Raw genomic sequence first — 14927 nt, 5'->3', positions numbered from 1 at the left:
CAGAGCTTTTTCTGACGAGAATTCCGATCGTGTGTATGCGGCATTAGGGGATATTAGCCCTGCACACACGGACCAGAATGCACCTAAAAGCATGCTGCATTTGCCCATCTATTAAGACTTGGGCTTGCCATGAACATTACAATCTGACCACACAAATCTATGCAATATAAGGACCTACCTAAACTATACAACAAGTGTATAAGCAATTAGGAAAGCTGTTGCATTATATACCTGTTGGTGGCACTAAAGAAGATTGTACAATCAGACTGTAATGTTTGAGTTTTAAAGACACGGCCCGGGCTCCCAACCAGCGCTGAAGTTTGGCACTGACCAACAACCAAAGCAATGCTAGTTTAGACACCAAACCATTCATTGCAGTTGCTAATTCATTAGGCAATGTTATTCTCCAGCTGCGGATGGGAGTCTTGTCTGTACCAGATAACCTGAAAGGAATTTTACATTTAAAGGAATTTAGGAAGAACCTAACAGGAACACAAGGTGACTATGACCTTTACTGGCCAAAAATGCTCTTTTCACTTTCTTAGTAAGGATCCTTTCACGTGGTGTTCCGTATGTCTGTTTTTCCTCCAGCCGTTGGCGAATGAAAAAAGGACATACAGTAGTGCTCATAAGTTTACATACCCTGGCAGTATTTATGATTTCTTGGCTATTTTTCAGAGAATATGAATAAAAACACAAAAACTTTTGTATCATTCATGGTTAGTGTTTGGCTGTACCATTAATTGTCAATCAACTGTGTTTACTCCTTTTAAATCATAATCGTATCAGAAACTATCCAAATTACCCTGATCAAAAGTTTACATACCCTGGTGATTTTGGCCCCATAACATGCACACAAGTTGACACAAAAGGGTTTGAATGGCTATTAAAGGTAACTATCCTCACCTGCGATCTGTTTGCTTGTAATTAGTGTGTGTGTGTGTGTATAAAAGGTCAATGAGTTTCTAGACTCCTGACAGACCCTTACATCTTTCACCCAGTGCTGCACTGACGTTTCTGGATCCTGAGTCATGGGGAAAGCAAAACAATTCTCAAAGGATGTGTGGGAAAAGCTAACTGAACTGTATAAAACAGGAAAGGGATATAAAAAGATACCCAAGCAATTGAGAATGGCAATCATCACTGTTCAAACTTTAATCAAGAAGTGGAAAATGAGGGGTTCTGTTGAAAGCAAACCACGGTCAGGTAGACCAACTAACATTTCAGCCACAACTGCCAAAAAAATTGTTTGGGATGCAAAGAAAAACCCACAAATAACTTCAGGTGAAATACAGGACTTTCTGAAAACATGTGGTGTGGCTGTTTCAAGATGTACAATAAGGAGGCAGTGGAAGAAAGATGGGCTGCATGGTTAAGTTGCCAGACGAAAGACATTACTACACAAATGCCACAAAATGTCCCTCTTACAATACGCCAAACAGCACAGAGACAAGCCTCAAAAATTCTGGCACAAAGTCATTTGGAGCCACAACCATAAACGCTACATTTGGAGAGGAGTCAAGAAGGCCTATGATGAAAGGTACACCATTCCTACTGTGAAACATGGAAGTGGATCACTGATGCTTTTGAGACTAGTAAGCTACAAAGGCACAGGAAATTTGACTAAAATTGTTGGCAAGATGAATGCAGTATGTTATCAAAAAATACTGGAGGAACATTTGCATTCATCAGCCAGGAAGCTGTGCATAGGAGGTACTTGGACATTCCAAAATGACAATAATCCAAAACACAAGGCCAAGTCGACCTGTCATTGGCTACAGCAGAATAAAGTGAAGGTTCTGGAGTGACCATCTCAGTCTCCTGACCTCAATATCATTGAGCCACTCTGGGGAGATCTTAAATGTGCAGTTCATGCAAGACAGCCCAAGAATTTACAGGAACTGGATGCTTTTTGCCAAGAGGAATGGGCAGGTTTACTCTCTGAGAAGATAAAGAGCCTCATCCACAAATACCACAAAAGACTTCATGCTGTCATTGATGTTAAAGGGGCAATACATAGTATTAAGAAATGGGGGTATGCAAACTTTTGATCAGGGTCATAGTAGCCCGTTATGTGTCACTTACCTGACACAGGAGCCAGCGATGTCATCGCTGTCCCCTGTAGCACGAAGCGTCCATTTTCTTCCAGGTATCGCTGCTCCGGCGCTGTGAGTGGCCGTAGCAACAATGACGTCACTCCTGCGCATGCGCATGGGAGCCGCCACTAACGCATGCGTTGTAGACAGCGGTGCCTGTCTTTTTGCAAATATCTCCTAAACCCTGTAGGTTTAGGATATATTTCATGGACCTACAGGTAAGCCTTCATCTAGGCCAGTGTTTCTTAAATCCAGTCCTCAGGCCCCCCCAACAGGTCATGTTTTCAGGATTTCCCTCAGATGAAACGGCTGTGGTAATTGCTAAGGCAGTGAAACTGATCAAATCACCTGTGAAAAATAATGGAAAACCTGAAAACATGACCTGTTGGGGGGGGCCTGAGGACTGGATTTGAGAAACACTGATCTAGGCTTACCTGTAGGTCAAAGTGGTCTGTAAGGGCCGGTTCACACTGCAGGCGAGGCGAGGCGACACCGACTTGCCTCGCCGCGACCTGCCGCGACCTCAGCGGCAACTTGCAGATGACTTCTGTATAGAAGTCAATGCAAGTCGCCCCGAGGTCGCCCAGAAGTAGTACAGGAACCTTTTTTCTGAGTCGGAGCGACTCGAGTCGCTCCTCTCAGAACGGTTCCATTGTACAGAACGGGGGCGACTTGTCACACTGCGGCGAGGCGAGTCGTGTCGCCTCGCATCGCCCGCAGTGTGAACCGGCCCTAAGGGTTTACAACTTTAAAGCAGAGTTTTAGCCTGTACAAAAAAAAAAAAAGGCCAGCAGCTACAAATACTGTAGCTGATAATTTTTTATACAAGGACACTTCCTGCGATGTTAGCACCCCAGTGTGTATTCTGGGAGCAAATGAGAAAATATGTCCTACTCCACTCCATATTATTCTGAAAATTACCTGTTATGGCAAACATGGAGGATATGATTGCTGTCCGGTTTTTGAAAGTGCATGCTCCATTGCCGTCCTCATTTTTTTTCACAAACGAGTCACTGACCTGAAACAAGCCTATCTATGTCAGGTTTCCAGACACCTGATATACAAATGCTTGTTCCAGGACGTTGCCTCACCAAATAGCTAGGGAAAGATAGTAAGTCTGGAGCATATGTAGCGGGTGCCATAGACTCTTGCACTCCCTGCCTGCAACTCTGGAGGGGGTCGGAGGGTGAGAGGCTGTCCCCCCAGGATCGAGCCGCCACTGTCAGCTTTGAGAAGAGCGCCCCTACTTTCTCCTGTGAGCAGCAGCAGGGGAAGGGAGCTGAATACAGGGAGATAGACACAGACACAGCTGCGGCTATTCCTCTCCCCCTCCCTCTGCTTTTTGCGCCGCTGTGCAGGAGAGTGGCGCTTGTCACAGCAAGATGCCCACTCTCTTCCCTTCCCCATTGGACAGAGCGGGGGACCAGTCATGGGAGGCAGAATGGAGGATCATGGGACATGTAGTTCTAAAAACTGGCGGCTTAAGGAAAACTCTGATGAGGCAAACTTCAGCCCCACAGGATGCAATAGAGGAAATCCGGACAGCCGCACTCCAGTGAAAAATGTCTTTATTGAATAAAATCAGCTATAACTAAGCAACAGTAAGGGGTGTGAAACGCATCAGCTGATTCATCCATTGTCCTTAATTCCTGCATGGTCTGATTTTACTCAACAAAAGAAAATTTTCACTGGAGTGCAGCTGTCCGGATTTCCTCTATTGCATGCGCTCTAAACACAGAGCCAGCACCCAGGCTGTGCAGAGGTGGTGAGGTCTTGGTATTTCTACCTGAAGCAGTATATATATATATATATATATATATATATATATATATATATATATATAAAGATATATATCATCTGCAGCCCCCAGGATGTCGGAGGGGAGGAGAGGTAAGAAGCCCAGGAAAAAAGTCAGGGAAGAGTGTGTGAAGGACAAGAAGGCTGGAGAGTAAAGGAGCGGAGTTCGAGAACCACGCTGCAGCGTGTGACCTAGAGTGCTACAAGGAAAGAGGGAGTCACATTGTCCTGAGCCACCAGAGGGAGTAGAGCGCTACAAGGAGTCTGAAGTGTGGCTGAGGGAATGCCAGCAGGGAAAGGAACCAGGCCACTGAAGCCCCTTTGCTGCCTTGCACCTGATCTGGGAGAGACAGACACACTGCCGGGATACCATCTTTGCCTTGCTGTCCGCCAGAGTCCCCTTAGGTAACCCAAGTGAAAGGATGCCGATCCGAGGGATAACTACTGCTGTATCGCTGGGTCTAGTAAAAGGGCCTTGCACTCATTATTTGTTATCACTGCTATAGACTAAGCCATTAGGCACTGCCTGACCTGCTATTCTATAGCCTTAATACTGCTTGTAGCCTTTACCGACAGCCGCCACAAGCTCCAACGGTTTAGCTGGCGAAGATTCAGGACTAGACTGCTTCTAACCTTAGTTATCCAGGGACCTTGTCGCTTTGCTAGTTAAAGGGGTACCATACCTCTGTCTATTTGTTGAGTGCACTCAAAATCTAGTGTAGAATTATAAGTACTCTCATTGTTTATTGCCAATTTGCCTGCTGTGTGTGTTAAATTTGGTTTAACTGTTACTTATGCATATTAACAGATTAAGCGTATTTACCACGAAACAGGCGTGTGTGTGTGTATTTATTGGCATATCCCTACAGCCAGGCAAAACATATTTCTGACTTGTGTTGTTAATTGGACTCGCAGTGGTTTTATTCAACCAGGTGTACCAGAGGGATCGAGATTGTTCTTGGAGTTGAGGTGCAGAACAAAAAACCCAAAATGACCAAGCTGCTCTTCAGGACTGGCACTACAAGTATATCTTAAAACAGAGTTTCACTCACAAGTGGAACTTTTGCTTATCAGTCTCCTCCCCACCTCTAGTGCCACATTTTGCACCTTTTGGGGGGGGGGGCCTATTTTTGAGTCCGTCCCCCTCCTTCTTCCTCCGCCAGCAGGCTAATTAGAAAGCGTAGTGCACTTCGCGCATATGCAGGAGGGAACCGGCTGTGAAGCCGAGAAGGTCTCCCTTACCGGGAACGCCGGCGGCTGCACCCGACAGCCAATTTGAAGATTGTCTCGGGGTGCCGACACCTCGGGCTCCCTAGACAGGTAAGTGTCCATAAATTAAAAGTCAGCAGCTGCAGTATTTGTAGCTGCTGACATTTAATTTTTCGTGGGGTGGCTGGACCTCCTCTAACAAAAAAGTCAGCAATGGCAGCTCCGACTCGTTCCTTTTAAGCCTTTCAAGACCTACACCAGTGGTCTCCAAACTGCAGCCCGGGGGCCATATGTGGCCCTTTTTCTTGCCTCTATCTGGTCCTTGGGACACTCTTCCTCCCACATACAACATCAATGGGGCACAGTTCCTCCTGCTAAAACCAATGATGGGGCAGCGTTTACTCCCACTGATGCCAGACATTTTCTACTCACACTGGCCACAGTCCGGTCCCCCTAAAGTCTGAAAGACAGTAAACCGGCCCTTTGTTTAAAAAGTTTGGAGACACCTGACCTACACCAAACGAGTTTAGCATCAAACCAAATTTGTTATTAATTTTTAAAAGGAAAAAAAGAAATAGAGCAGAGTTACCCAAAGAACAGAGTCAGTTGGCTTATGTCAACTATATGAAAAGGAAAAACAAAAATGCAAGGTTTTCCAAGGAGAACATGCATTTCATATTTCAAAGGTGCTTTGTTCAGTTCCGACAGATAAAACAATGGCTATTGGTCAGGAAGCCCCCCAAGCACCCCTATGTAGTGAAACAGGTGGCAACTGTTGTAAGAGTATGGTGAAGGCAGCAATGAGCCTGGGTGGAACATCAAGTAATTTTTTTTACTATTACAGCAGCTTCCCCATAATGACATTCCAGCATAAAGCATGACACAGCCCAGGCAGCTCAAGACCTACAGGCATAGCTCTATGTAATTTGGCACTGCAGCATATATTGTAACATATCGAATATTCATATGTCACAGTGTATCTCAGTGACTACAGAAAATATCTGGGACAATAACATGCTGTGGTGGAAGATTATTTATTTTACATCTGCATAATATTCCAAGATGTATAGGGAGATGAACAGGGGTCAGAGACGTAAGGTAGGAATGTGAGCTTTAATGTGGCGAGATGAAGGTATGAAAGATAGGCCATTCTTCCCAGACTGAGCAGAAGTAGGTGGCGGAGTAGTGATGGAAGCTGAGCGGTATGACAGATATAGGTCAGATGAAGGTTAAGGAACCGGCAGCACATAACAGGCGAAACAAAATTAACAGTATAAAAAGGAACAACACTGAGTGCTGAGCAATTCACTGAATCATGACAGAAAGAAATGACATTTAAGAATGTGGAGAACGGAGGCCATAAACAGCAACAGTCATGTGGAAAATGTATTTATAAAAATGATTCAATGTATTTATTTTTCACCAGCTTTGCACCAGATTTTAGACCGGCCTCCAAACTACATTTCATTTATGTGAGGGCCCAACTGTCTGTTTTTGTATAAGAAAAAGAAACAGGATAAAGGAACTGCATGAACACTACTTAAAAGTGTATTGGTATTTAAAGCAGTAGAAAACCCAAAAGCAATCATTATTATTGCAGCTTACCAATTCTCAGGGCTCTTTCACACTGGTGGGGGATCTCTCTTCTGATCCCCGCTAAGCAGGCGGATGACAGGTCCGTTTGCGCTCCGTTGATGCAGAGCGAACACAGCCCCCTTTCTTCTGCGGATGTTGTTAACCCCTCGTTACCTATTGCGATCTCAGTTGGCTAGAGGCATAAATACAAGTATTGTAGAGTAAATTACAAATGTGATTACAATACCACAAAACGCTTTTGTGTTTTTTTTAGCGATTTTGTGGTATTGTAATCGCATTTGTAATTTACCACATCAACATCCACAGGCTTGAGATCATTTTACACCTGTTTTTGCCCTCCCATTGGCTTTAAATAATGCTTGTTGCCGTCCCCACCATGACTTTGACAACGACCATGTGTGCAAAACATGGAAGTCACGGCAAGAGCACAGCTTGCGTTCCACAAGCTGACCACAGACGTCCCTTCCTCTGTCTCCGGCCCAGCACTGACATCCCTCCAGGCGTGTTGGTTGCTCTTGGCTCTGCTCGGCTCCTCTGGTTCCCCATCAGTTGTGATGTCACCACGGAGTGGTCTGACCCGCTGGGCCCTGTGATTTGGTCCACATCCAGGCAACCTCACACCTTCCCAGTCCGGACATACGCGCCCCTCTATCCTCCTGCTCCGATCGACTTTATCCATGTTGCCATCTTCTACAGCCTCTGGGCTGCTTGGGACCAGATTTCCATGCTTTTCAACATGGGTATTGACGCCCCCTCCCCCATATGATACCAGCGAGCCCCCCGGATGTCTGTTCACCCCTCTTCCTCATCTCAGGTCACCTGTGACAACTTTGAATAACTTTAATCTGTCCATTACATTATTGTTTTTATACCTGTTTCCCAGCTGATTTTTAGACTTTAAATCAGCTCAATATATCTATGATGGAATAAACTTTGTTGGATCATCATTCCATCTGCCTATTTTTATGAATACTACACTTTGGATCTTACTCTTGGACACAAGAGACATTCTATGCATGAAGGTAAAAAACCTTCTGTGCAGCAGCCCCTCCTGAACGATTTTTTCTTTTTTTGTAAACTCCTGAATGATTTAACTTGACAGATAGTAACCCGTGTTTAAAAGGTCAGTTTTGCCGCATTTACATGTCACGTTTATCAGTGTTTGCAAAAAAAAAAAAAAAAAAAATGCATTAAGAAACGAAACCCGGCTAAATGCGAGTTACCACGTTTAGACGCGTTTGGAGCTTGAAATGCCTCTAAACACAGCTTCTGAACCAATTTTTTTGCATTCCAAAAAAAGCCTCTAAACTCAACTGCTTAGAAATTACTATAAGACTCCTTTCACACTGGGGCGTTTTTCAGGTGTTTTAGCGTTAAAAAAAGCGCCTGTAAAGCCCTTTAAAGAAGCCTTATCTGCAGTCCCAATGTGAAAGCCCAAGTGCTTTAAGAGCCCTTTCACAATGTCAGCGCCCGAAAAACGCTTGTAAAGCGCGGCTTAAACTAGCAGCGATTTACCAGCGTTTTTCGAGCGTTATTGGGGCGCTTTTAACCCCTGCTAGTGGCCAAATAAAGGGTTCAAAGCGCCCACAAAACGATGCTGCCAATAGCGCTTTTCAGGCGTTTTACAGGCGTTTCCCATTGATTTCAATGGGAAGGGGTGCTTTAGGAGCGTTGTATTCACCGCTCCAAAAGCGCTGCAAAGAAGCTGCTTGCAGGACTTTTTTTGACGCCCTGCCAGCGCAGCGCCTCGGTGTGAAAGCACTCGGGCTTTTACATTGGGATTGCAGTTGCGGCTTCTTTCAGGCGCTTTTTTTTAAAGCTAAAGCGCCTGAAAAACGCTCCAGTGTGAAAGGGATCTCAGTGTGAAAGCACTCGGGCTTTTACATTGGGATTGCAGTTGCAGCTTCTTTCAAGCCCTTTACATGCGCTTTTTTTAACGCTAAAGCACCTGAAAAACGCCTGAAAAACGCCCCAGTGTGAAAGGGGTCTAAAGGACCCTGTGTACATGTACTGATAAGATAACAGAGGAGAGTTCAGGAGCAGTTGAAAAAAATGACCAACTGCTCCTAAACATCCATTTAGCAGCAGCAGCGTACATGAGGCCTAATACTTACCTGAGCCCATCTCGATCCAGCAATGTGCATGATGAGAGCAGCAGTTCTCCTGGGTCTCTTCCTCCTTATTGTTAGAGACAGCAGCAGGATGAATTGACTCCCACTACTGTCAATCACAGCCAGTGAGCCAATTGGGTGAAAGAGCAGGGGGCAGGGCTGAGCCATGCTCCATGTGTGAATGGACACACAGAGCAGTCTACTCGGGTTACCCCATAGCATGCTTCTTGCTATAGGAGCACTCTGCAAGAGGAAGGGCCCAGGCGAGCCAGCGTGGGACCCAAAAAGAGGAGGATCTGAGCTGCTCTGTGCAAAACCACTCCACAGAGCAGGTAAATATAACATGTTTATTATTTGTGGATATGACATCCATGGGCGTGGTTGAGTCATTTAGCAAGAGACAAGCAGGGCTCACACCACACTGTGCATTGTTGCTGGTGTAATTTTACTGCAGGCGCTTTTGTTTCTAACCATTCTACAAGGTCATATTTAAAGTAGAATTATGGTCAAAAATGAAAAAAATAAAAAATACCAAGCAATTACAATTTTACAAAGCTTATTTATTTGTATAAATGTGGCAAGTAGTCAGTTCTGTATCCGGTATGTGATTTCTTGCAGCTCTACTTCCTTTTACAAGGTGATGATGCAGTTCCACCCCGATACAATTGGCTGCATTGTCACCCTTGCCATCTCACCATTTTAGATCGGGGCTTAATAATGTCACAGCGTGCTTGTCAGTCATTGTAAGTCTGCATGAACACTCGTATTTTTTCTGCTCCGAGAAGCTAAATAGTGTTATCCTATGTGTCCATGCTCATTACATTAGGCTATTGGCGATTTTTAGGCTTCAGCGACTGGGAGCAGAAAAAACATTTTTTGTCGTTTTCTGTAGGGTTTTTCCAGCAGAAAGAATTGCTGAATGCTCAAAAACACTGCTGAAATGCCATGAACAGCTTTTTTTTTTCATGTACTGTAAAAACGATAATAAAATGCTAATGCTACTAAAATGCTACTATAATCCCGCACAAAAATGCTATCATCAGCATTTTTCTCAAGCTTTTTTTGAGCTTATAAAAAAATACTAGTGTGCATGGAGCCTAAAGGTTATGCTTTTGCCTTGTCCACCCACTGTATGTATACCAAGATGCAGTTTACAAAAAGAGACGCAGCAACTAACAGAGTACTCGGAAAGGATGCCAACTCTACATAACACTTTCCAAAATTGGTATAAGATTCATTAGCAATGATGCATAATGCTAACGATGAACTTCGTATTAGGATTCATGCTGAGGTAAGAATCGATGTTAAGCTAAAATTACATTAGATCTGTGACTTTCACAAGGTTTACTGGTTGACTAAATGGACACATACTTCCTTTAATTCTATAAAAAGTCTCACTTCCATCTTACATTACTGTGTGCTGTGTCTCCAGGGGACAAAAGTACATGTAGTCCTTCGTCCCATCTTCCTATGTGCTCTCCAAGGCTAGCTGTGAGTTTGGACAAAGCACCCCTCTTCCCTCTACGGCCCACCGGGAAGCATAGCTTATCAAGATGATGGCACTTGCCTGCTTACCTGGAACATTTCAGCTTTGATAGCCATGTTGAAAAAACAGCCATGGCGGGAGGAGGAATGTCCTGTTCAACCTCACATCTAGCCCTTACACACTACATATGAAGATGGGACAAAGTAATATGTGAACAGAACTCATTAAAAAAAAAAAATGGAGGTGAGACTTTAAGGACTCTCCAGCTATTTCATATTTTGAATACGGAAAAAACTGAGGAAGGGTGACACTACAATTGATTTTGTAATGGCCATGGCAGCCAAGCATAAATGCAAATTATAGTGGAAACAAACGATCACTGTAGTCCCTCAAAGGCATGATTTAAAGTTTACGTTCATGACTCTGAAGTCCGCCAACTTTAAAAAAAAAAAGTGTGCCATATAACTTTTCCCCACAGGTCTTCTGGCTGGTTCGATGACATCACAGGTCCTACCTCTTCCTTTCCGCCAGGAGAGCATGGTGATCTTTTCTGCTGCACTGAATGGCAAACACCGGCATGTCAGTGCCATAATACTCCGGAGTCCAGTCTTCATGACGAAAATGCCCCAGAGGGCACAATGCAGCCTGAGCTCAGAAGATGTGGGCTGTATGACACTAGCTGGCATTTAACCCTCAAGACTGAGGGAGAATCTAGCGGCAGAAAGAAATTACTGAGAGAAAACTATAAACTGAAGGTGAATATTGAAGCAAAAACCTTTTCTATTCTTATTATAACTGGGTTATTAAAAAAAAAAATAATAAAAAAAAAAAAAGGTCAGGCTTTTTTTCAAATTTAATTGTAGGACCCAGTTTGGGATCTAGTTGCAAAGACTGCACAATCTAAATTGAACATCAAGTCTTTTCTCATAGGAGGCAGTTAGCAATTCAACATATCTGAATCATTGCTAGTGCAGCTGAACGTTCTCATGGCCTAAACCAGTGGTGGCAAACTTTGGCACTCCAGATGTTTTGGAACTACATTTCCCATGATGCTCAACGACATTGTAGAGTGCAAAAGCATCATGGGAAATGTAGTTTCAAAACATCTGGGGTGCCAAGGTTCGCCATCACTGGCCTAAACCACCAAAATTGCCATTGAGTGTCATAATCCATGAGGATTTGAGCCTATAACCTGCAGAAGGAGATCACCAAGCCACTTCTAAAGACAACTGCAGAGAAAACTCTTATTAGTTTGCAATAGGTAGGAAACTCAGGACCAAAGAACACAAGTAGAACTATAGGCAATTTTTTTTTTCATTTTTGGATAGAGCAAAAGAGATTGATCACCCCTCTGATTTTTTTATTCATCATCTGTGCCCCATTGCAGAGATTTCCTTTCACTTCCTGTCCCATAGCTAAACAGAATGTGAGAGGAAATCCCTGCAAATTAACTGAAACCCTTCCCTAGGGGCAACTTTTGCTAACAAGGTTAACAAAACCTGATTTCCATTATTGACTGCTGTGGGTTCCAGCACAGTGCTGTTCGATGCACCGTTTACTAAAATAGATATAAACCCTAACTGAATGACATATAGGGCTCCATTTATAAAGCATTGGCATAACCTTACCAAAGAAATGCCACTGCTTTGATATAAAAAATACATACAGAACATTTATTAAGCACACAGAGGGGTACTTTAAAAAGGTGCACTGTGCTTTGAAATTCCAAAGCAAAAGAGTGCTATTGACATGAAAGAATAAAAAGGCAGCCATTCACGCTATTGCAATGTATAGTACATGGGCGTTATACAGTGCATTAATGTGCATTGAGGGAAGGCAGGTTATTAGCACCATTTCTGGCAGTACACGCCAACTGAATGCATTCTGAGCTGTGCTGCAATGCACGGAGCTATTCAAAATGTGTTTCTGCAATGCAATACTGTGAATGGGCCCTCAAAGTCATGTGACCAGTCTCTCGTCCAATCACAGAGTTCTCTCTGCAGCATAAAGCAGAAAAAATTCTTAATTTGCCCCTTAGTTTGCTAAATCATTGTGTATAAACAACCACCATTAAAAACATTAAAATAACAGTAAAAAAAAATAAAAAATACAGTTTCAGACATTTTTAATTCTGTGTACATGCATTTGCTCCAGCAACTGCTGCTTATTATTTCTCAGGGCGGGTTACCCTATAGTTTTAACAGTGGACCTTTACAATATGCTCCAAAGAAGAAAAATCATCCAAGAGGTCGTGGGACTTTGATGTGAGTTATACAATGTAGTGAGGGGGGAAAAACAACATTTGAAGAGCTCACTGGATTAGGTTTAGGCTGATGAAAACAGACAATGCTACCTAATGGGTACCCAAGAAAGTTAAAAGAAAAAAACATGCAGAAATAGGAGGAGCACCAGACCATGCAGAAATAGGAGGAGCACCAGACCATGCAGAAATAGGAGGAGCACCAGACCATGCAGAAATAGGAGGAGCACCAGACCAAAAAATAAAGGAGTCCAAGGTTCATTTGTTATTCTGTACTAAAAAAAAACAGCCAACGTGTTTCAGGGGTCAGAGACACTCCCCCTTCATCAGGGCTTCAGTTAAAATTGAAAACCTTGAATGGACTCAAAATAGAGCTTTTCTGTGTGAATCTCTGCAGGGAAGCTAAATTGTGGATCAGGAGAGAAAAGCTAAGTGCACATGGACTGAATATCGGCCAGTATCCTCCAGTTCAACAGCAACCGGCCGACATTCAGTCAGTGTGTACAGTTGTCCTTCCAACAGAAGCCATCCTAACGACCAGTTTTGTTGAAGGGACATGCTAGAAAACCAGCATCCGATCAGCACTGGAAGCCAATAGCTGCCAGCACTGATCAGTGTGTTCTAGCGGGGAGACAATCCCCTGTCAGAACACAAAGGCACAGCGGGTAAGATCGCTGCACTGACATTGCTTCGTTAGTACAGCGACCTCACAGTTTTTTGTTTTTTTTGGGCCTGCTGGGTTGAACAAAACAAAACATTACATGTGTACCCAGACTTACTGGCCAGCACTATCTGTGTGAGCAATCAACATAAGTCCTATCTTGATTGCTCACACGGATTCTGATGGCTAGTTAAGCCTAGTACACACTACTAGTTTTATTTTTTGTTCAATCCATTGGCTGAGAGCGCTGACTGGGAGACCCTTCGACAGAAGCCAGCCAAAAGGCCTTGTTTCAAACATGGCTGAATGTCGACTAGTTTCTATTGAACTGGCCGATGTCACCCAACATTTGGCCCGTGTATACTGGGCTTTACTCTGCTGATCCAACACTTAGCTTCCCTGCACAGGTTCATACAGGAAAGCTCTATTTTGAGTTCAAGGCTCCTATTTTAACTGAAGACCTCATGAAGAGGGAGTCTCTCTTTTTTTAGGCCAAACTAATAAATTATATCTGACTCTTATCCTTTGGTCTGGCACTCCATTACAATATTCATCAGCACAGATGCTTGTAGTGTACATCGGGAGATAAAAATTTCCTTTGGTTGATGAAGGGACAGGTTGACAATGCAGGAGAAAAACTGTGAGACCTGGAGAGGGCGCGATCACCCTATGGCTGGGTTCACTCACACTGCTGCGGTGTACGAGATCGGATGAGATTCGTACTGCACTGCAAATCACATGCGATCTCTGTGTGATGCGATTTCAGCCATACAGATAGTATGGCTGAATTCGCATCGCATCTGGCCCAAACTTGCACAGGACCCTTTTTTTGGTCCACAGCAGAATCGGATTGCATGGGTGTTCACACCATGCGATCCGATTCCTGTCCGAGTTTGCAGATCACACTGCGATATGCAAACTGATTTGGAGGTGTCATTAACTTTTCACTGACACTCCCAGCAGTTTGCATAGGGCAGTGTGAACCAGACAAAAGTGATTTCCCGATTTTTGGTATAGTATGTATTACTTATCTTGTATCCCTCATCCCGGTCTCACTACTGGAGCTCCTAACTCTGTTCCCACTACTTTTCAGTATCTGTTTTCCTGTTGGAAATCTTGCCTCTCCTGCTCTTCTACAGGCAGAGGAGGTCAGACATGCTACCAAGGCAGAGAGATTCCCATGTTGTCTCCAGTGGCCAAAAAAAGCCACTTTTTCTTTTGTGGAAGAAGCAGTCTCATGTCTTCTGCTGCAATAGAGATGGTTTTACTACTACTGGTGCAGCAGAGTGTCTCATTCTTTCTGCTGCGTTACCCCACAGATTACTAGAAATTGAAAGTCAATAGGGAGCACGAGACCTCCTCATAATTGCTGTAGACCAATTAATTTAACTTAAAATGTATAACTTAAAGAGATCTTACTGGAATATGCCTGGGAGAAAAAAAGCTAATCAGTTTTCAATGCAACGCATTAGCCCAGTGATTCTCAACTCCTGTCCTCAGGACCCACTAACAGGCCAGGTTTGCAGGATAACTGAAATACATCACAGGTGATATCATTTGCTGCTCAGAGATTGCAGAATTCTAGCCTGGATCCCCCAAGGTAATACTTAAAATCTGGCCTGTTAGTAGGTCCTGAGGACAGTAGTTGAGAACCACTGCACTAGCCATTAGCAAAAACCAAATCTTTAATGAGAGATCCTTTAACCACCGC

General features: G+C 43.7%; 1 protein-coding gene across 6 annotated transcripts in view; it reads right to left on the bottom strand.

The window, feature by feature from the left end:
• The window catches only part of EPS15 (epidermal growth factor receptor pathway substrate 15), a 215068-nt gene that overhangs the window by 50923 nt on the left and 149218 nt on the right, over positions 1-14927 (bottom strand). The gene's annotated exons all lie outside the window — the stretch shown is intronic.

The sequence above is a fragment of the Lithobates pipiens genome, unplaced genomic scaffold, assembly GCF_037356315.1.
Source record: "Lithobates pipiens isolate NorthernLeopardFrog02 unplaced genomic scaffold, aLitPip1_a1.2 Scaffold_23, whole genome shotgun sequence".
Classification (NCBI taxonomy): Eukaryota; Metazoa; Chordata; class Amphibia; order Anura; family Ranidae; genus Lithobates; species Lithobates pipiens.
This window is presented reverse-complemented; position numbering and strand designations above follow the sequence as displayed.